The sequence below is a fragment of the Cavia porcellus genome, unplaced genomic scaffold (genome assembly GCF_034190915.1).
Source record: "Cavia porcellus strain 051 isolate PalLab524CR breed Dunkin Hartley unplaced genomic scaffold, mCavPor4.1 scaffold_1, whole genome shotgun sequence".
Classification (NCBI taxonomy): Eukaryota; Metazoa; Chordata; class Mammalia; order Rodentia; family Caviidae; genus Cavia; species Cavia porcellus.
Genome location: NW_026947484.1, coordinates 133,545,855 through 133,569,358, shown reverse-complemented (window position 1 = coordinate 133,569,358; position 23,504 = coordinate 133,545,855). Strand labels below are relative to the sequence as shown.

The following is a 23,504-nucleotide window of genomic DNA, read 5'->3' as shown; positions in this document are numbered from 1 at the left end:
TCACCACAAGATATCCCGACATAAAAGTAGTCACCATATGTCTCTTTCCTTGAAATCTTTGAGTATAACATCGTATACTGTACCATCAAACATATCAAGACAATGTAAAACCATTCAAGAGAATGACAGTATTACATGGTATTTAGAACCAATTAATAGAAAATGAACAATGGTTTTTGTATTATCTCCTTGTCTATAAAAGTTTTTGTTTATATTATCACATATAATAAAATCCAATAAGATACATGTTAAGATCGATGGAGACAGAAGAACAAAAGCTTGATGGGACTTCAAAACAAGATGATACTAAATCAGCACTAGCTATTATGATGTCTTGTTTCTCCAAAATAGATGTTCCTACCATCCAACCTTCTCGGCCTCTTTTCTGTTGAGCTCTTTTTCTGTCATTAGTTGTCAGTTTGTCTTCTTCATTTCGCTTTCTACTCCATTCATTGTGGCCTCTCTGCCACTGTTTCTGGAATCTTGGTATTTTTCTCTCTTAGAATGTCCTGCAGTATTCTCTGTAGAGTTGAATTGGTGGTTGCAAATTCCCCTAGTTCCTCTTTATCCTGGAAGCACCTTGTTTCTCCATTAATTTCTAGGGACAATTGTGCAGGATCTTGGCTGGAAGTTATTGTCTTTCAAAGCTTGAATTATTTCACGCCATGTTCTTCATGATTTGATTGTTTGTGCTGAGAAGTCTGCTGTAATTCTGATGGGTGTTCCCTTGTAAGTGACCTGTTTCTTGTCTCTGACAGCTTTTAATATTCTGTTCTTATATTGGATTTCTGAAATTTTTATTATTATATGCCTGAGTGTAGTTCTGTTTGGGTTTTAGGTGGCTGGGGTCCTGCATGCCTCATAGATCTGAGTATCTTTACCTTTTCCCATATTAGGGAAGTTCTCTTTGATTATTTCTGTGACTAGCCTTTGCAATTCATTTGTTTGTATCCCTGCTTCTTCCTTTACATTCTTAATTCATAAGCTATAGATCCTCTTATCATCTTCTAGCCTTTGTATTGTTACTGCTTGTTTCCTTGTTATTTTTAAGAAGTTTTTTTTTCCTTTCATGCTCCCACATTACAAATCTGTCCTCCAGTTCAGATAATCTATCCTTAGTTTCTTTCAAGCTGTTATGCCAGCTTTCAATAGAGTTTTTAGTTTCCTGGTAATCTCTTTGAACCTGCTTCATGTATTCTATGTTTTCTCTATTTTCTTCATCAAACAATTCTCCCCTTTTTTTCTGCTCTTCCATTCCACCATCTATTTTTTCTTGGGAGGTGCATAGCATTTCTTTAACTATTCTACATATATCTTGCTTTACTTGGTTAAATACTTCACTTTTGAATAGTCTATGAGGTCCCAGAGATATCACTTTATGTCTATTGGTGCCGTGACTGATATCACATTTTTTTTTGTCCTCATTCTCCTTTGCATTTACCTTTCCTGGATCAGTGTTCTCAGGGTTGGGGACCGAGGACCCTTTCTTGTTGCTCCCTCTTCCTATACTTTTTGTTCCTTCCATACAAGCATATATAGGAGGCCCAGTTTCTTTCTTTGTCAGTTACAGTTTGTTTGAATTGGGCCAGCTAGGTGTTCCCGCCCACTGCAGTGGACTAGGGAGACACAGACCTGGGCAGCCTATGCTGGGCCCGCCCTTCCAGGTCAGTCAACCTGCTGAAGGCTTCACTGCATTAAGGTACATTGCCAGGCGCAGGGACCTGGTTTGGGCTAGCCTACTGGGTCTTAGTCCACAGCATCACCCAGGTCAAGCACTCCCCACCAATCCCACTTGAGAGGGGAATATGTGACTGAAGTCATTGCAGTGTCCTGTTCTGGCTAGTTTGCCCAGTCCCAGAATGTCCTCTGTTGGAGCTTCCTTATTTATGGAAGGGTCCCCATTCCTCTCACTCACTGCAGGTTGATGCAGGGCTCCCCACCAGCTCTGCTCTCAATTCAGTTCGCTGATTCCCACTCTCAGAGCTTTCACGTCTCTATCCCTGCTGTGCCGATTCAGATGCAGCAGCAGCGGCAGGAAATTCAAGCCGCAGTTTCCAGAGGCACGAGTTCCAGCTTCAGCACTGAGACTTTGGCTGTTTCAGTTGTAGCACCGGGATTGCGTGTCCAATTGGTTTCTCTCAGCTAAGTTCATTCCTGGGTCGACAGGATATATCTCCCCCTGCTTAGGACTCCCCACACTGCAACATTCCTGAAACCTAAGCTGGCTATCTCAGAGAGCCTCTGTAGCTGCTATTATCTATCCACCATGTTCTCGAATCTTGCTTTATACTCCTGACTTTGAAATCAACTACTTTACATAATTGTAAAAAATTAAACCAAAGGAAAACACAGAAACAGCTACATATGTGTCATAGAATTGGGACAATTAAGTAAATGGAACAGGGCCAGTGTTTCTCACTGTTGTCACGAGAGGTCACAGAGAAGCAAGGAGAAGAATCCAGACTGATCCACGTGGAGATAGACTGGGGTTAGAGATACTAGTGTGAACTCCTGCTTAGTATAACATAGACACAGACAGTTACACCCAGGAATATTTAGATATGAGTCTATACACACATGTTAGGGTGCAGACTTCTCTTTCCTTGACCCATTGACTGAGAAGGCTTAGAAGCAATGACACCTCAGTAGCCAGTAGCCCTCCTAACCCCCAGATCTTGGTTTCTAACCATTCTCCAGCAAAAGGAACCAGGCTCTGTAGAGAAAAGCCTAGTTTTACCACTGAAGTGAGAGATGTTCAAGATAATTCTGGAGCTTCTTGTCACGACAGAAAGTAAGGAAGTGCTCACAAAACAACAACCAACAAAAAACAAGGGCGTGTAAAAAAGGACACAAAAATAAACTCGCAAAGGCCAAAGTTAGTCCAGTTTGAATAACTGGACTATAATTCTAAACATAAAATAAATATCCATGATTCTATATTGACATAAAGAAAATTGTAATAAATAACCAAACAGATAAATCTTCATGTAAAAGAATTCCAGACATCTACCCTCAAAGACATAGAGCAGAATTTTCTACTCCTTAGGTAAAGACCATGCATAATGACTTTTCCTAAAAGGGCACAGTATGAAAAAGAAGATGAGTGAGGTTACAGAGTGAAAAGTGACAAACATCACCTCAGCAAAGTGATAAATGTCAGCATTGGTACCAAGAAGTCACACTGATAGGATGTACCCTTGGCAGGATGGATATAAATGGCACTTTACTTCTGAGGTCTTCCTTCCCCAGACTCACAATCCCAGATTCATCTCAGGAAAACTATATAGCAATCCCAATTGAGTGACATTTTACAGAGTACCTGACTAGTATCCTTCAAAACTATCAAGATTATCATAAATAAGGAAAGCCTGAGAAACTGACATGACCAAGAAGAGCCTAAGGAAATACAATATCCAAAGGCACTGTGGTATCCTAGCTGGGATCCTGAGGCAGAAAAGGGACATTAGATAAAAGCTAAAGAAATACAAATAAGCTGTGAACTTTATGTATCAACACTGGTTCATTAACTGTGACAAAAGTACTACATTAACATGAAATGTTAAGAATGGAATAAACTGAGCATATGTAAGAAATCTGTACAATCTTTGCCATTTTTCTATAAGTGAACTTATAAAAGTGAAAAGCTTCTTTAAAAATTTAAAACAAACTTAGCTGTATATCAGGTTGATACTATAAACATGAACAAAATCCTGAGGACATAGGCACAAAGTAATTTTAGACCATCTCAGGAAATACGATTCTAGACTTATAATTTATCTTTTCCAAAGTAGTGTAAGTTCCCTAGTTCTGTCCTTTGACAATAGACAGGGTTGATAATCAGTGATAACCAATGAGTACCCCTAGAGCCCAGCTTGCCATGTCTAAGTACTATTTCCCACCAAGCAGAGTCACAGCTCCTCGGAACAGTAATGACAGGTGTGGGGTGGATGGACATGGACCATCAAGTCATACCTGAAATTAAGGTATGAATGCAACAAAACAAAACACAGAAGCCAACTTGAAATGACCCCCACTGGACAGAGACAGGACAGCCTGAACATGAAAAAGAATAACAACTTTAATAGATTAAACCACATTAAACATGTAAAAGCCTACGAGTCCATAAGAAAGAAAACTTCATGGGCTACATGTAGGGAATTTTATGGCATCAGTCATTCTGATAAATATAAAAATAAAAAATAAAAGGAAATATAAAAGCTTATACATCTTTTTCTTTTTCCAAGACAGAGTCTTGTTATGTACTTCAGACTGGCCTTGAATTCATTACATATCCCAGGCTGGCCTTAAACTCAAAGCAATCCTCCTGCTACAGGTATGTGCCAACATGCCCAATCTAAAAGGTTTCGTCTTGTCTTTCTTGTATAGAATATATTTCTTGGTAACCAAATAGCTTTTGAAAGAAACTCCTTCTCTATAGAAGAATCAAACACAGGAGGAAAGAGAATTTAGAAAATCACTATGCCACAGAAGCAGGCAATGATCAAATTGGCTTTTAAAACTATTAAATAAAATGTTGATGGACAACTTTATAATCGGTAGATCATGCTGACAGTACTTGAACCCATCGATGAATTTTAAATAGAAGTAGAACAGCTGGGAATAATGTTCCTCCACCTGTAAAATATCCTTGCCAAAAAAGGAAAATATTGAATTTAATCAGGCTTTAACCATCAGCTTACACAAAATAAGAACGATTGGAGCACATATTAAAAACAGCACCATGAGAATACAATGACTCAAATCCAGACTATGAGGAATTCTATAGGAAGAATGACACAGTTTCCTAAAAAAAAAAATGGTCTTAAAATAATGGACTGGGACTGAACGAGACATACCAACCAAACAGATGGATTTTTTTTTTTTTTTAGAGAGAGAGAGATCCCCATTTGAAAAAAACAAATGTAAAAAGACATTTTTGAGACTAGTATGGAAGACTGAACATGGACTGGGAATTGATAATATTAACAAATATTAGTCTTACGTGAGATGATGGTATTGTGGTTATGTTAGAAATATAAAAAAGCAGGTAGAGTGGCACAGGTCTGTAATCCTCACATTCGGGGAGGCTGAAGCAGGAGGACTGCAAGTTCCAGCCCAGCCTGTCTCTAGATAGATAGACAGGAAGGGAGGCTGGGATGTAGCTCCACCTGGAGGAACACACTGCAGAACTAATGCACGAAAGGATAAGATGTCTGGGATTCACTTTAAAATGTTCTCTCATCTCTTCTAAAAGCATAGGATATAATTAAAACAGGAATAGCAGAATACTGTTGAAGCTGACTGAGGGAAACATGAGGTCCCCGGTACTATTGTCTCTAATATTATATATGTTTAAATATGTTCATGATATATAGTAAAATGACTTTATAAAATTTTCTAAAAATTGTCACAGGTTTGTGGGCACCAAAAAGATTTTGGTTCTAGAGTTTAAAGACAAGCAGTGTAGTGATACTGACTCAGTTGGTTCTGGACCAGATGAGAGACAGGTTTAGTTGAGCACTACCATGGGCAGGAAATAAACCCTGAGTAAGTATCTAGTGTTATTTCACTCAGGAACTGAAGTTGAAAATTTCTCTCCATACAGAGGAAATACGAAAAAAATCAAATGTGCTAGAGAAGCCTGACCAAGATGACCAACTCCTTGGGGTGCATAGGATTACCTTTCTACTGGAGCCCATTTCTTAACAAAGTATCTGGGGTTCTCCAACTCATTAATTAAAGGATCATTTGAGCTCTCAAAGACTTGGTAAGTGAGTGCCGATTTAGTAATTCCCTTTCCTCCAGCTGTTGGTTTGTGCGTGTTTGTAGTTTCTTCAGTCCGATTCAGTCTGGTTCCAGTAACAAGTAGCCACCACCTCTGTTCTACTCATACGCCAAGAAAAGTGTGCTTTCAGGCTCATGATCCTTCCATCCTCTCTATTTGCTTATATGCATATTTTAGCTCTGTTGCCAGCAGTAATAAAGAAGGAAATCATCAGAGCCAGCGCTTCTGTTCAACAATCCCCTAAGATCTCCAAGAAGGCAGATCTGTTTAGTAAACCAGAAGTGAGAATCCTCCTGAGGTGTCTGAGCTACTGAGTTTAATTGAGCTGCAGCTGCTTTCCCTCCTCCCGCTCTCAATCCTGGTTCAGCTTGCAGACAACAGGGATTTACCAGTTAATTGGCTGTTTCTATGATTGTCATTCACTTAGACACTCTTCCTATTCTTTGTTACTACAAAATGCTTTTCTCAAAATGATTTGTTTTTCCATAGATCCTGAAGACAAATGTGTGACCCGAAAGCCTTTAGGATTGTTAAAGGGGCAAAAAAAGACCAAAAAAAAAGTCTACGCCTGGAAGTTATATGTGTGTGTGTGTTGCAGGGTGTGGGATGTTGCTCTGAACAAAGTCAAATAGAATGGGATTGGTGTCCCAGGTTATATTTTATATAAAGGTGCTGGACATGTTACAAGTCTCAGAACCAGTTGGACAGGTTGAGGGAGTTCCTTTTTATTTCTCACCACCCAGCTGAACAGAGGAAACTTTCAACTCCTTCACGTGAATGGTGTTGAGAAAGGTTGGCAAGCTCGGGCTTATGTTTCATGGCTCTATCACCTTTTCTGCAAGGTGCTAGACCCCCAAACCAGATACAAGGACCCAGAATGGAGCAGGAGGCCTGCTGGGCCCATCTGCTCTCAGTTCAACTTTAGACCTGGGCTGCCAATGGTTTTTGAACTCAGTTGGCTTCCGACATAAAAAGAAATGGGATCCATTGCCAAAATCAATACGTCATATGTGTTTATGTGTCTGGCTGTCTCAGATTGCATCATGATACTGGGTTTTGGTGGTCACTCTGTCTCCTGTCCTCACGGCTGTGTCAAACTGCTGCCCCCAGCTTGGTGCCTAACAGCCCTGCAGTTTCTCCCCTGACAAATTCAGTGGGCAATGTGCCAGAGTAATCCTCAGTGTTTAACTCTTCTAAGTGCTTTACTTTTTTTTTAATTGGAATTTCCCCATTCAGAAATCCTAATTGGCTCCTAGGAAGTGAGATGATTCTTTGGCTCCTGCAACCTCTATATTTCTGCAAGGCCATTCTGTTTCCCAAATGAATGCACTAGTCTAGGAGCCAAGATGAAATCAGTTCCAGGTCTTTCCACTGAAGAAAAGAATGCTATATGATGTAAATCAAAAAGGAATCTGGGGGACAAATTTCAGTAAGTCTCCTCTAACTCAGGAATTTGTGCCAGTAATAGGAGGGGTCAGCTGGGTCAGAGGCCTGCCTGCCTCTTGTAAATCTGTAGTATATACCTTGCAACTCAGTTGCCCTTTTCTCTCCTTTTACTACCCAGAGTGAGGAAAGCCAGTGTTTGAAAATTTCAGCACCCAGAGAGCTTCTCAGCCAATTAAATCTGTGTCCTTGGAGGAGGTTTTTGCTTTTGTTTGCTTTAAATCTCCAGTTAATTCAAATGTGCTGCATGGTCAAGAACCATCACTCTAACGGGAAGTCCAAAGAGCTGGGAATAAATTACCACCTTTCCAGATCCTGCCTTTGCCACCGGAGAGTATGTGGGTGAGTAAAACCATGGGTAACTCTGTTCTAAGATGATTAGAGCTCTAAAATACTGTGATTCCTTTGCAACTGTTTTCTATCCTGGAAACAAACAGCATCCCAAAGCCAACTATTTTCCAGAAAAACCCAGACCTCCTTTAAAACTGTCCACAATGTATAAAGATCTGTCTAATCGGATCAGCATGTTGCCGAGCTCAGATTCTTTTACTGCACTTAAGTAAACAAGTAGTGTTGGTTTACAAAGGAAAAATACAAGCTCCATGATATTTCTGATAATATGGGCTTACCAACTAGTTTCAAGTGAATAGTGGAATTTTTCTTAATGCATATTTAAATACTCTAGTTGTACTAGTTTTCAATTCCTCCGATGCTCAGTTAATTAGAAGTGTACCCTTGTTGGGAATGCCTTAAAATAAAAATGGATTCCCTTTTTTTCTCCCACTGGTGGAAGTTTAAATACTTAAAAATAAGATGACAATGTTATCGAAAACGTGCATTTTTTGGTCTGGCCTGGATGTTAACTAGATATTATTGCAGTTGTCTAAAAGGATAGAGAAAAGCTTCAGCTCTTGAACTAAAGCATAATTAGTCAGGCAAAAAGGAACTCTAAAGGGGTACTAATTGCTCTTAAAAAGATAAATTGAATTGAACCAGAGAAGCAGAAAATTACCTTTGTTGAGAATCATCTTAGTTGGTTAAGAAGGGAGGGCTTGTTGAAATTGGAACAACTAAAAATGAGCATAGATGAGAGGAGAACCTTACCACTTTCTCCACCAAACATAAATCCTAAGGCAGAAACCTGAGCGCCACCCAGTTAAGGCAAGGTTGGCCTCCGGCTCCCAGTAACCTGCATGTATATCTTCAAGCTGTGCCAGTGATTGTCTTGGCATCCTGTAACAAGGACTCCCAATGTCAGGTGTAAATGTAATCTCAAAGGATATGTTGTGAAACTGTCTGAATGAAAGTAATTGAAACTCAGTTTCATTTTTTAAATGGGCCTTCAGGGCAGGGGTAAATAGTGCTCCTTGCTGTGAACCCTGCAGTCTTTCAGGATACGTCATAAGTAGAATGAGACCAGTGTGTGTGAAACTAGAATTTATAACTCCTTGAGTCAAGTTTAAGAGATGGCAAAATCAAAGTAAATATGATATGTCACAGCCACAAGAGTCTTGGGACCCAGTGACCGGAGGTAAATCCAGAGGTATTCTTTCATGTAGGCGTTTACAAAGTCACCCTTTCTTCCTCCAGAAATTCAGACAAGGGGCTGAGCACATGTTTGTTTTATCCAGTATGCGTGCAATAGTCCTTGGTTTTTCACTCACATATTGACCACACACAATAACAAAATCAGGAAATGTTCATTGCTAACCCCCTTTCTGCCCTCATCACCGTCTTTCTCCCAAGAGCTTTCACACCACGGACCATTCGCACCATTGGCCAACCACACCCGGGCCATTCCTATCTTTGCCGTTCTCCCCTCTGGTCTTCTCTTCCTACCCTTCCCACCCTGTAACCTTGCTTGTCTCTAGTCCTTTTTGCTGGCCCTTGGCTTGCTGCTGACCAATACCAGGACTCCCCGAGTGTGGCCCTGGGTCCTGGTCTCTGTCTCACCCTTTCCCTGGCTGTTCACATCTGTAGCCGTGGTTTCAAACTCCCTAATCTAGATCATCAGCTCCGACTTGTCCCCAGACTTCCTCAGATAGCTAATTTTCTCCTCAGTATCTGAACCTAGGTGTCCGAATGCCATCTGACTCCTAACATGTCTAAAACAGAAACTTGATTTCTCTTCTCCCGGACTTAATTCTTAGGTTCTCCATTAAATAATACGGGTCCATCTACTTGCTCAAACCAGGAACCTAGCAGTCATTCTCAAAACTTCCTTTTTTCTCTAACCCTTCAATGAGTTCTGTCAGTTTTATCTCCAAAATATCTTTCTAATCCTCCCACTTAGCTCCATTTCTACTCTCCCTGTCCTTGCCCTGTGAGGACTGTCACAGCCCTCTGGCTAATCTTTCTCTTTTCACCTTTGCTCCCTGCAATGCATTCTCCACACAATGGCCAGGGTGAACTTTACAGAATGTAAATCAGATCCTGTTAATCACCTGATTAAAACTCTGCCCAGGAATGCAACGATACCTTGTTCTGTAAAACACCCCATTAACAGATTAGAGGAGAAAAACTACAGAAGTATCCAGCTGACAGTGAGACAGCTTTCAGTAAAATTCAAAATTTGTTCATGGAAACTACTAGAAATAGAAGAGAATTTGCTTAGGCAGATAAACGTAATAAAATGTATTTTTTTAAAAAAGAGCAAAGTTACTGGAGGAATTTGAGTACTGAACTACAGCACTAAACTGAGTGCTCAGGGTGGTTAACACTGAAAAGGAAAAAATAAAAATAAGTCACTTGAGAATGAGAAGGGAGAGATTGGAAAGTGGGGGATATGCCAAAAGCAGGACACAGAGAGCTTTAGTTTCATCAGTAAGGCTTTGTGTCTTATGGTTGGTGGTAGGTTTACTGCATTATCTGTGATGCAACATTTTGGCTTGCCTGAAATATTTCAGCATAGGTTTTTGTGGGGTTTGTGGGTTTTTTTTTTTTCCTAATTGTGGGTTAGAAGGTTGTAGGTGGACCAACGAGACCTAGTGGGAAGAGGCTGAGTTAGGACAGTAGCAGTGAGGATGGTGAAGAGGATGCCAGCCACATCAAGCCTGGGGAGCCCTCCAACTGTTACACCCAAATGAGAACGGGAGAGGAGAGGGAGGAAGGCTTTGGGGGTGACTGGAGAAGGGTGAGGCATAGTCAGGCCATGGGAGAATGAGCAGGCCCAGGGTGAGGAGGTGGAGTGAACCCTAAGCTCAGTTTTAGACAACTTGGTTTTGAGGTACTGGTCGATATTCAATGGTGGGGTGGGATGTGAGGAAGATGGTGATGGCATGCATCACAGTGATGATTCTGTAACACTTAGCCTCCGTTCTTGAAGGTTGTCTCCTGTCTGGTCAGACACCAAGGACAGGATCTCAAAATCAAGGTAAAATCATCACATTTCACTGTGACATCTTGAGTTGCAAGGTTGCCCAAACCTCTGGACTCTATGCTCGGAACCTAGAAACTCTGCCTCTTTGAGATCACCCAGTCCAGGCTAATTTGAACAGGCTGCACCCAGACTGTCAGCCCTGGGAAGGGCTTCCGAGTACTCCTTCTTTTTAACAAACTTTTAAATGTTAAGAATAATTTGAAAAGGGGCTGGGGATTTAGCTCAGCGGCATAAGCACCTGCCTTGCAAGCAGGCGGTCGTGAGTTCAATCCCTGGTACCGATAAAAATGAAAAAGACAAAAATGAAAAAGACAAAAAAAAAAAAAAAAAAAAAAAAAAGAATAATTTGAATTTGTAGAAAATTTGCAGTCAGTAGACACCTCCCATTCCCCCTTACAGCTTCAGCCTTTATTAACATCTTATATTAGTATATATGCCACAATGAGTGAATATTGATACATTATTATTAACAAGTCCTCATACATTTAGATATCATGTCCCTTTAGGCTCCTCTAGACTGTGATGATTCTTCAGACTTTCCTTGCTTTGACCTGGACAGTTCTGAGGAGTGTTGGTCAAGTATTTTGCAGAGTATTTGACTGGGATTTGTCGGATGCCCTCAACCTACTTTTTAAGTAGCAGAGTCTGGCTCCCTTCCCCCAAACAGAAGTGGGAACAGCTGTGGTTAACCATAAAGCCATGCAAGAAGAGCCTCAAGGCATCTCTGTGGAATGCTGCAGGGCCTGAGAAACCTAGTCCAGAACAATCCCTCATTTATAGACCCAGGAAGCTGCTCTCCAGCCTTTACGCCCCTTTCCTGGGAGGATCTTCCCTATCACCTACCCTCCTCAGCTGCATCAGTTCATTCCTGCCCCACAGGATCCACCAGAAGACAACTTCTCATTGTGCTGAGCTCCCTGACCCCAACCCCTGTGCACACACTTGAACTTCATGTTGCCACACTAACGTGTTTACATTGAGACCCTCTGCCTCAGTCAGAGGTAAGTGGGTCATAATTGAAGTCTCTTTCACCATTTCCAGGCCTTTGTGAACCTGCTGAGAATGAAACAACAGGGACCCCAGTGTGGCCCTGAGACAAGCAAAGTATGGAATACACACCCTCAATCAAATTAGAAGTGACAAGTCTCCCTGCTGCCTTTGCATGAGTGGAGGTACCTAAAATACTTGGGTTTGGGGAGACCAAGGCTCTGATCTCCAAGAGACCCAAACTAATCTTAACGTGGCCTCTAACTAGGACAGTCTCTTCGGCAGGCCCTCTATGCTGTGGTGCTGAACTCAGAGGTTGTGGTAAGGACTGAGTGAGAAAAAATCCAACACAAACATTATCTAACCAAGCTTATAGCTGTTGGTATTATCATTATTATTACCATTGTTGTTGTTATCAGGTAGAGGCAATTTGGCCTGCTTCCTTTCTTCTGTGCTGTTGTTCTCACTTAATAGCAAATCATGGTTGGAAAAACACTCAGGCCTAACATTTTTCTAGGATCCATATTATTGGAGGTACTCACCAAATGGGGATGTTGCTAAGTCAGCTAAGGTCTAGGAAGCAACACAACACTCAAAATAACCTTTCAGATAAGAGCACACTTTGATCATGAGATCCTGCCTCAGTTGTCTTGGCTGGAGAAAGGTTCTCTTAGCAAAGTTCTCAGCCTGTCCTACTGCTGAGCGGTGCTTTTCAATAGGTTACAGTTCATTAGTGGATACTGACTTCAATTTGATAGGTCATGACTAACATTCAAAAAAGAAAGAAAGGGGGGCTGGGGATTTAGCTCAGCAGCATAAGCGCCTGCCTTGCAAGCAGTCAGTCATGAGTTTGATCTCCGGTACCAATAAAAAAAAGAAAGAAAGAAAGAATTTAAGAAAGAAAGAAAGGGGCTGGGGACTTAGCTCAGTGGCATAAGTGCCTGCCTTGCAAGCGCGTGGTCATGAGTTCGATCCCTGGTACAAGTAAAAAAAAAGAAAGAAAGAAGCTGGGCACAATGGGACACTTCTATAATCCCATCACTGTGGGACACTAATGGAGGATGATTATAAATTCAAGCCCAGTCTGGAAAATTTAGAGAGTTTAAGACCCTATCTCAAAACAAAAAATACATTTAAGTAGGGACCTGGGGATGTAGCTCAATGGTGAAGGCCCTGGGTTCAGTACTTGGTACTGCAAAACGATTTTTTAATTTTAAAAAGAAATATACTGGATTAGAATGCTGGATATGTAGAATGTATAATATTGCTCCACGAAATTTGTTTTGCTCATACATGCATGCATGTGTGTGCTTGCATGTACATATGCACACATGTGCTGGGACATGCTGTAAAATGTCATTGTTTCTATGCTTAGTAGACAAAAAGCCTGTCAACTTCTATGTGTGCAAAAGTAAGGTTTGGAAAGTTATGAAGCCAAACCCATCCCAAGGGATAAAAGAGAAGGTAGACATGTGGCCCGGGGAGGCAGGAGGTGGGCAGGAATGGCAAATAGAAGGTGCTGTGCCCTTTCTCATGCCACCCAGGACCCACCCACACCTTGGGTTACTGAAGCATCCTTTTCTGGTTTCTCCTACAGGTTAGTAGCTTTAAAAAGTAAATATCAGCTCCTGAAACAGTGAGGGCAGTGTGCTTGTGGGGAGGGGCAACAAGGAGCTAGGAGGGCCCCTGCCCACTGTCGGTGCTGTGGGATCCTGGAGGGGCTGATCTCAGACTTGGACAAGTTGTTTTTGAGGTATTGGTTGATGTTCAGTGACAAAAGAAAGGGAGAGAAAGATAAAAGTGCATCACATCTATGATTCTATAAAGCTTAGACTAAAAAAAAGCTTCAAGGGCTAGAGTGAGAGGTAGCAGCCAGAGGGCTGTCTGGGCCTGAGGAAAGGCCACCAGAACCTTGCAACAGACAGACACAGACACAGACACAGACACAGACACAGACACAGACATAGACACACACACACACAACCTTCCATGGCCTCTCCTCCTCTCAGGGGAGACTTGGCTCCCCTTCCTTGGCTGCCAAGAACCATCATCTTCCTGATCTCTGTAGTTGTCCACCTTTATCACCTCTGCAAGGACTCCAGGGCCCAGCTGCCTGAGTAACATGATTCCCAGACCATCAGACTGGTCCCTCTTTCTTCTGGTCCCTACAGTGGCACAGACTTTTCTCTCCTTAGATATCACCAAAACTTGTCCTTCAGGCCCCTCTTAGCAGTTTACTTCTGACCTGAGGACACCAGTGCAGTGCTGGTCTGGAGCCCCCTGCAGAGGCACTTCTTTAAGTAAGTGTCTGCTGCCTGCCAAGATTGAACTCCTGAGGCAGGACCTGGCCTACTGGCTGCCCTGCTTTCCAGACGCCACAGCAAAGATGCATAATTACTTTCAGTCCTCCCAGGGACCTTGAATCCAAGGTCTCACACATGCTGGACAACCATTCTACCGAGTTACAGTCCCAGCTTTGATTTATATTTTTACTGAATGACGAGACAGAAAACATCCTTCTGGGGTCAAATCCTTCCAGCCCATCGACAGATGAATGGAGGAAGAAAGTGTGATATACATTTATTTATTCAGTCATAAAAGTATTCATAAAGAAGGATAAATTGGAGTCATTTGTAGGAAAATAGATTCACCGTCAGTTCACAATGCTAAGCACAGTAAATCAGACACAGAGGTTAGATTTTCAGTTTCTCTTATATAAGAAACCTAAAGCATAAGTAATTTAAAGAGCAAAACAAAAGATGATGGGACACAGGGAAATAGACTTTGTGGAGATGGAAAGGGGTTCTGAGGATAAGGAAATGCGAGGGAAGGAAGGGAAAGTGAAGAGGATCAAGATGCAGCGTGTATGTATAACCACACGCCATGATGAATATATTCCTTATGTATTGCAGGCTGCAGGCATGTATCTTTTTTTTTTGAGACAAAATCTCTGTATGTAGTTCAGGCTGATCTTGAACCCACAGAGATCCTCCTACCTCTGTGCACTACCGCACACGGGGAGAAAAACAATTTAAAAAGAACTAAAGTAAGTTTTTCAGAGGTATGAACCGCGGTGGGGAAGGGAGTCCGGTGCAGCAGAATTTGCAGGTGCAGGGAAGGATCCAAAAGAGCTGCAAGTCGGAAGCCTGTGCTGCCCAAAGCGGTGACGGTGGGCGGGCCTGCGACTGGGCTGCGGAACAGGTTGGGGCCGCTCCCTGGACTTTTACTGCCCTGGCTGTGCGTGGGCTGGGACGGCCCAGCTCCTGTCCCCGGGGCACCTTAAAGGGCCTGCAGGACCTCTGACTCCAAGTTCAAAGGTGGGAAAGCACGGGGTGTGTGTGGGGCGTGGGAAGGCGAGCAGAGCCCTGGGAGCAGGTCTCCCAGAGCGTGAAGAAGTGAGGCAGAGGCAGGTGGAGGCGGGCTAAGGGGGTAGTTTTGTCAAAGGTAATGGGAGACCACTAGAGGGAGGATGGGCTACAATCACTGTCCCCAATAACGGTATGCAAATTTAGGGAGAAGATGGTCTCCTTTCAACAGAGTCTCAAAAGTGCTGTGATACAAACAGTAAACAGATGCTAGGCTGCTGAGCAGGCTGCGGGAGTCTTGCTCTGGCAACAGCATGCGTGCTAGAATGGAGTTTCGCTGGTTTTCCTGGTGGAAAACATGTTCTATGGCAAGATAGCGTGTAAATATTTGAAATCTGACATTTGGGTGTTTAATAAGATCGTCTGACTCTCTGTCTACGAGACACAAATTTTTACTTTCAGTAGAGGTGGCCTCCAACCTAATAAGCATGCCGGGCATATTCCTAAGAAGTAGCTGTTTCCTGTGTGGTGTCAGTGTGTTTCTCTGGGTTCCTCCCCCCACAGTTGGCTTTGACTCTGCCGGTGCCTCCCATCTCTGGGTCCTGCATCTCATGTATCCAGGTTGGTCCAGGCCTAAGCCACTGATTCACTCACTTCACAAATATTTTCTTGAAAGCTGTCTGTTGTGCAAAGGGACAGGCAATGCCTGTTCCTTAACCTTAGATAAACCACAGGCAGTGGGGCACAGGCCCAGAGAAGCAGGCAGTGATAATGTGTGACTAACAGTACCAGCATGGGGCTCCACTCAGCACGGGAGGGGAACTGGCAGGCCTAGGTCCTCTAGACAGGAATGGAGTCAGCATGGGTCCGGGGAGGCCACCACAGCCACCTGCAGCTTGTTATGGAGCTGTGCTGCCTCCCTGCTCCTTTGAGCTTATCTTTCCTCAACCTGCAGGGGAATCTCACATTTGACTTGTGGAGTCTAAGCTATTAGCTTTGAGTGTCTTTGTCTTTCTTTTTTCTTACAGCTGAAGGGAGGAAGAGCTAGCCCAAGAAAAAACTCAAAATGTGTTGTTAATGTAGTCAAGTTTGGTTTTGAGAATGAGAAGAACATTTGTCCCCTTTGCCCCAGGCACGTTCCCCTGAATTGGCCATCTAGCAGGTGCCTCTTCTTCAGCCTGGCCTCTATGAACCTCTGCACCCGGGCAGAGGTCCTTTCATAAAACACACCTCCCTCCCGAAAGCCAGCCCCACAACATTAGGCAGGCTGCCCTTCCCCTTTATGTCTGTCCCTTAAAGCTCCACCCTAACACCATGACCGCAGAGAGGGAATTTGATGTGCTGGACTTGTCCAAATGGCTGGGGATAGGCAGGGAGGATTGTGACATCAGAGGAAAGCAAATAGACTACGGGAAGAGAGATTTTAAGAAATTGGCTCATGCATTTGTGGAAGCTGGCAAATTCAAATTTTGTGGGGTAGGCTGTCAGGCCTAGGGAAGTATCCAATTCAGTCTATTGGCAGCCCTCCCTGAGAGGGAATTATGCCAGGAGACTGACTGGACTCGGTTCAGCTGATTGGATGAGGCCCACCCATATTATGGAGGGCAAACTGCTTTACTTATGTCTACTCCAAATCGTAATCCTGTCCAAAAATTACCTTCCCAGAAATACTTAGGATAATATTTAACCAAATATTAGCATACTGTGGCCTAAACAAGTTAATACGGACAATAAACTCACAAGGCTCAATGCTGGTTCTGTGATTAGCTAGTAAGTCAAGGCTGGTAGCAGTGAGGGCGGGAGTTCACCACCCATAATGGCACTTCCACCTAGCACACTACCCTAAAGGCGTTAGCCTACTTTGTTTCTTTCCCCCTGGCTTCTTACTGTAAATCAATAAACCACGTTATTGACACACCTTATTTAGATCTGTGGGTCTGTCTCTTCTGTGATCTCTGGGGTAGCTCACCTGCTAGTGTATAAGTAACTTTTCAAGCTGCAACACCCAAAGACCCAGCTTGAACTTTGTAATGATGCTTCTCTCATTCTCCACAGGTTGTAAGGAGTGGGTAATGACAACGATTGAAGCATGGGTTCTCCTCTTCTACCTAAAACAGCTTTCCATGAATGTTTGTTGTCTTTCAGGGACTGGAAACCTGGAAGAAGTGATGAAGCTTCTCCTGTTCTGCTGTAGTCAGCTACTTAAAAGGACCACAATACTACTCAAAGGTTCTGACAGCAACAGAACCCAAGGAGAAGTTCGCAGATCTGTCTCCCTCCCCACTTCCCTAGGGCAGCCCAAACTCAGACATGTCACCACCAGGCTGAAGCCAGTCTGTTCTCCTAATGTCCCAGGCTGTGGACAGGAAGGGAAGGACACAGCTAGGCTCCTTACACAGGAACCCTTTTTCTTTTATTTTTTTTTGAACCCTTGGCACCTACATTTAACTGGAACCTTCTAGGGATAGTTGGTTGAACTGCAGAGGAATTAGAAAAGGCCTGCTGACTGGTTACGGTGAGGGGAGACTAGGTTCTAGCTTCCTATATTGGAAATGTACATACAACTTTTCCTAGAAATATGTTATAGGTACTTAAACACTTCACCGAAGGAGTTAAATAGGCTTTCGCCAAAAGATCTTTCCAAATCTAGCATATAGGACATTATTTTCCTTTGAGAAATGTGTTACTGATCTCAAATAATTTGCATTCAGTTTTTATAATGGCAAATAAAGAGATTCTTATTAAAATATATAACTAATAATTTGCATTCAGAAACCATTTATCTAACGTGAGTGTAGTAGTACATACCTGTACTACTAAAGAGTCTGAGACAAGGACATTTCAAAGTTCAAGGCCGGCCTGAACAATTTAATGAGCCTCTGTCTCAAAATAAAGTAAAATAAAAGGGAATTGGAGGATGTAGCTCAGTGGTAGAGAGTTTGCTTTGCATGTGTGAGGCCTTGAGTTCAATTCTATGTACAGAAAAAGAGAAATTAAAGAATATCTACTTACCTATAAATGTGAACCATTGTCCACACCATCCCTATTGCCACCCAATCCTTAAATTCAAGCAAGTCTGCACACTGCTGAATAAATGTATTCAGTTTTCATTTTTTTGTACCTTCCTCCACCCAAAGTTCATGCAGTGATTTTGCACTCTGTCCTGCACCTTGTAGCTTAGATGCTGGAGGCCCCAGGGCAGAAACTGTCCCTTGTTTTCACACTCCCCAGTGCATATTTTCAGCCTTCTCTAAATTGTGAATGCAAGAAATAAAGTGCCTCCCCACTTCTTAGGAGAGACACATTTTCCACTCACACCTTCTCTGTGGGATGGGGAGGGGCTGGCTGTGAAAGGTGGGCAGTGGAGAAGAGGGTGCTCAGCTATGCCCAGCCCAGAGCCCCATTCACCCTTAAATGGTTCTGCCTGATAATCTTAGTCTTGTTGGAAGAGGAGGGCTTTTGCCTTTCCATATTTTCAACACAGGAAAGATTGAGTTTACTAGAAAATAAGTGTTGTTATGAATGGAACAGGCTGAGGCTCCTGTATCACCTGTCTATGTGGCCTTTTTGTTCATCTATGAAAATCTTTTAAGAGTAGGCTGGGAAAATATTTTTCAGCTCCATACATTAAAGTTAAATCAGCAGTTCTCAGCTTGGGATAGATTTGTCCCCCATGGGAAATTTGGCAACGTTTGGAGACATTTTGGGTTTTCATGACTGAGAGGAGGAGTTGAGACCAGAGTTGCTATTAAATATCCTATAATACATAGGGCAGTCCCCACAGCAAAGAATGCCAGTGTCAAAGCTAAAACCTCTAAGTCAAATGGTTATATCTGGTCTGTCACCATTATTATATCATCCAGGGAAACAAACACCCAGAAATCATTGAGACCTCACATTTGCCATGATTTAAATGTATAGAAGGACAAATGACTTTTTTCTGAACTATATTTCCCTGTTACTGGTTTACTGGTTACTGGTTTATAGTCACACAATGATTTAAGAAAATTAACATTTCCTTAAAGTGTCATCTTCACTGTTAATCATCTTTTACAAATCAATCAAGCTTTTATTACTCTAAGCAAGTAATAATTGAGGGAGCAGAAGAAACTGCAGAATGTACTGAGATGAGGCAGCTGGCTCATTCACCAACTGCCTGCGGCAGATTGTACTATCTGGAAATGAGTGTGCGGGTATCTCCTATCCTACACATTCTTCTTACAATTTGACTTTGGCAGTCCTCCCATTGAGAGGTAGGGACTGTCTTCCCTCCGGTTGAATCTGGGAATATGTTTGATCATGGTGCAAGTGATACCATGTGATCCCAAGCATAAAAGGAACATAGCTTCCTCTTAGTTCTCTGGGAACCTGGCCACTGGATGTGAGGAAGCAGGTGTGTAGGTGTTTTGGCTGAGGCAGAGAAGTCCCTGCTGGCAACCATCATCAGTTCACAGACACGAGGGCAAGCAAGCCTTCAGTTAGCTTCTGACCTTTTCCACTGAATCACCCACTGTCTGAGTGCCAACAACTAAGCTGTGGAAAAAGACAAGCTATCTATACTACAGTTCCCTAATTTCTGACCCACACACTCCATAGCTATAAGGAAATTGTTATTTTAAGTCAAGAGTTTTGGGTAATTGTTATGCAACAAAATAAATCTGCTGTAGTAATTTTTCCTCTAATCTATAAAAACTTACCTTGCAATAAAATTCCAAAATACTATGTAATAATGGACTTTCCAGAAACCATTAATGCTGAATTTTTCACTGTTAAAGATACCCAAAATGGTGGAAACAACAACAATAAAAAAATCCAAATGGCAAACTTACTATCATTCACCTGTCCTGTACCTAAGGCAGGCATCATTAATTAATCGCAGAACTCTTTCCTGAGGAAGAAGGATCCGGTCCAAAAGTGCTTCTCAACAAAGTGCTCAAAAAGCAAATCAACAACCAAGTGACTGGGGCTGTCATACAATTTGAAATCGCTTTTCCATCCCCAGGATTCTTTGTAAGAATTGAGCTAGGTTCCACTGGCTGATGCCCAGAAAGAAGATTTAACTATTGTTTAATCAGGTGCATAAACAGGATGCCGTGCCTTGTTTGCAAAAATTCTGTTATATTAACTTAGTAGATGAATGTGGTGGCATTCTTTTATCATGATTTTTGAGAACTTGGAATGAAACAATAGTGATTTATTGATGCCAACACCATTTTTATTAAAAACAAATAAACCTAAATCCCTGGTACATGAGGAAAATGTTTAACTCCTTTTTAAAAAAGTGGAACAATCTCCAAATAAAACCCCCACATTATTAATGGGTCCATATGTCTAGCCAGCGACTGAAGATTGCCAAGCTTCTGGGATAGTTCAGAAGTAGAATTTTTTATTTTAGTTTGATGAAGCATGCATAGAGCGACAGAAGCCACTGACACATGTGTGATTTTGATGTTTGTTCAATGCACATTATTATAGCAGGTCTAGCAAAGAGCATGAAATACATATGCCCTCTTTCTTTCAATTTTCTGTTTGTGAATTTGATGTCTTCACCCTACAACTGACAGCTAAATTTTTCTCTCATCTACCAGGGATTCTGGGAAAGTTGTTTACTTTTAAAAGAAATGTAATAATGGTTATTTGAAGAAAATAACTGAAGTAATTGAATTCCTAGGAAGGCGGACCACACAACTGAGGTACTTTTTAACTTAAGATTTCAACAATTCTGGTAACAGCACGGTCACCCTTACTCTTTCATGGTGACTTTTGGAACTTTGAATCTAGCTATCTACAACAGGACAGCAAAATGGTACAAAAGAGGAAAAGTCACACAGACTGAAATTCTCTTAATTGTCCACGTGAGAACATTTTACAAATTATAACTTAACTAAGGCAATAACATGAGGAATGTTTTTGAGATCAGCGAACATTGTTTCCCACGTCTCTGCTGGCATGTCCTCTGTCCCCTTCTCACTGTTAAATAACATTTATTCTCTCTTTATTTTTCTACAACAAGCATATCAACAAATCTATGTCCTCATGTTCAGATACCAGATCATTTTCCTTCCTAGTTGCCATTCGCTGTCCTCTCAGGAAAACTATTGATTCCTTGGCTAATCTGAAACTGATTCAAACTGAGATATTATGAGCTTTGCTCTAGTCAGAAAAAAAAGTTGAGATGATATAAATTAAAAGTAAGTGGATGTATTTTACTTATTTAGAGGACTATGTAAACATAGCAAACAATGCCAGTGAACATTACATTCTCACAACTTTGGGAGATACCTATGACTTTGCTCATTTTCCTGATGTGGAAAGGGAAGAAAAGGCAAGTCTAGAGATTGCTCGAGGCTCCAAGATTCAAAAAGCCATCAGCTTCACTGCAAAGCACAAGCATTTGGCTGTCATGCCTTTCTTTTAGTGTTACCTTTCTTGGCTTTGAGAGAGTTAAGAAGATGACCCTCTCCTGGCAATTTTGAGGAGAAAAAGCATTTAACCACCCTCACTCCTGATGGCCAATATGAAAATTAGAACACTGATGTGACTGCAGCTCTTCTGGAACACTTAGCAAATGGCTTGCTTTGAAAAGTCGAGTGTTTACTCACTCAAGTGCTAATTTTTAAATGTGTATGAAAATTTTTCGTAAATGCATTCTGCAACTCCATTCTTTCATGAGGTAGATATTCTAAACACAATTTAACCTTTAGTCTTTCCTTATATACTCAAGGTTTGCCATGTGAACATTAGCTACCCTTAAAGAGGCTGCAGACAGCAATGCCCTAGAGGACCGTGGAAGTACATAGAGCTGTTTTTAACCTACGTCTTAAGTGGTCCCAGACTACTGTGCTATTTGAGTTCTTGTGTCTGCTTTTCATAGATTTTCTGTCTTGTCAACCTCTTGGGTATTGACTCTCATTTGCTATTAGTATCTGTCTCTATTAGTTCTTCTTTGTCTAATCTTGCTACTTATAGTTTGTGATGGATATGCCAGATATTTAGGCATATTTTGTCCAAAAATACCCACTGCATGACTGAGGGGACTACTGGTAAATATGAAACATGAATTTTAGTGAATTGAATTTATAACATCTATTTTAACTTTTTAATTCTCTGAGCCATAACTGATGAGACTGTTAATCAATGTGCTAGAAATATCTATTGGTGCCTGCCTGCTCACAATCCCTTTTAAGGAAATTTCCTGGCTGTCATAGCCTCTGCTTCTTAGCTGGCCATGTTTTGCCTATAAAGGAATCCACCCACATCATCTATACTACATGTGATTGGATGCGTGGAATGCCAGACTCAAGGCCACCAGATTACAGACTGGCCAGCAACCATGATGAAAAGATGTGCATGGCTAGTCCTAGCTCTGGGGAATTGGAATTGGATGGATGGAGTGGTATTTGAAACAACATTTACAGTGGAATTGTGTCCCTTGAGGCTACCATGTGCGTTGGACTGCATGAAGTGATGAAGCAGTAGAATTTCTAAGCTAACCAGTGGGAGAAAGAGAAGGAAGCAAATGCATGGACTGAGATGGGAGTGTGGAGAAGGCTGGAATTTATTCCGTGTGTATCTTTACTTTGAGTACTATTTCTCGTGGGGCAACTTGAATGAGTCTCTGTATCTTGCTACAAAAGAATCCAACTATAAAAACTAATTTCTTGAGAGAGTTGTTAGTTCAGTTTCCTATATTTTCTGGATTCAGCCCAAGCAGAAGAGCACAATGCAACAATACAAGAAAAATAAAACAGTTTAAACTGGGAGTTACTTAAAGCCAGAATTTAGACAAAACACAAGAGTGCATATGAAGAAAAAGACAACAGCTAATAGTTATGCCAGAATAGAGGACCAGCATCCTTTATAGCTTGAATAATCAATTTGTCAACACAGAAGCAAAGATTAAGAATCTACATGATGAAAATGTAAAACAATCAGAAGGAAACCCTTGAGTCCTGCTAAAGTTCTTTTTTAATTAAGCAATTACAACTTGCATACAACACCTGGTTACCTGTGGCAGGGTGTGGATGTGATTGTGTACATGTGTGTGGCACCTCACTAGGAGAGGGGTGTGTGTGACCTCCCTTGAGGTCCTAGAGCAGCCTATATAAAAAGGCACAGCTACACAGGTGCTCCTGTGGGAGCCCATGGGGAAGAAAACAGACAGGAGGCAGACGGTTACAGAAAGGAGCCAAACAGGAGGCTAAGAATAATTTCTTATCCATTGCTTTGTTGTCTCCACAGAGGCAAGAGAGTGAATCTGCTGGTGGTCCTCAGGAACCTTTATAAGGCCAGAATGGAGAAATGACATACATTTTTCCTATGCATCACAGGCACTGGCCTCCAGGGGTTTCTCAGCAATTGTGTGGCCTCCCAGGCTGGGAAAGGAGAGATGGAGCTGCCCCCCAGTGAAGGCCAACTGGTCCATGGGGGTATTAGTGGAAGACAGACAGAGGCCAAGCTGAAGGGAAGCCAGGGCTGTTACTGGCATTCAAATTAAAGGGCAAGATGATAAACAAAAAATAGACTGGTGTCTAGGACAGATGAGAACAGTGCACCAAAGTGTTAGGAATCAGGGGCTGAATTAATCTGGTCAGAACCTGGAAAA

General features: G+C 41.9%; 1 long non-coding RNA gene across 2 annotated transcripts in view; it reads left to right on the top strand.

Annotated features, from left to right (window-relative positions):
* Window positions 1-22,564, top strand: part of LOC106025476 (uncharacterized) — a 134,935-nt gene extending 112,371 nt beyond the window's left edge. Inside the window, exons 4-9 of one of the 2 annotated variants that reach the window (XR_010039864.1) lie at window positions 4,249-4,333; window positions 5,606-5,767; window positions 7,350-7,570; window positions 10,554-10,601; window positions 11,487-11,608; window positions 17,045-22,564. This is a non-coding gene — a long non-coding RNA (uncharacterized LOC106025476). The remainder of the gene's footprint in view (window positions 1-4,248; window positions 4,334-5,605; window positions 5,768-7,349; window positions 7,571-10,553; window positions 10,602-11,486; window positions 11,609-17,044) is intronic. The other variant, XR_001199077.3, reaches the window with a different exon arrangement.
* The last annotated feature ends 940 nt before the right edge of the window (window positions 22,565-23,504 follow it).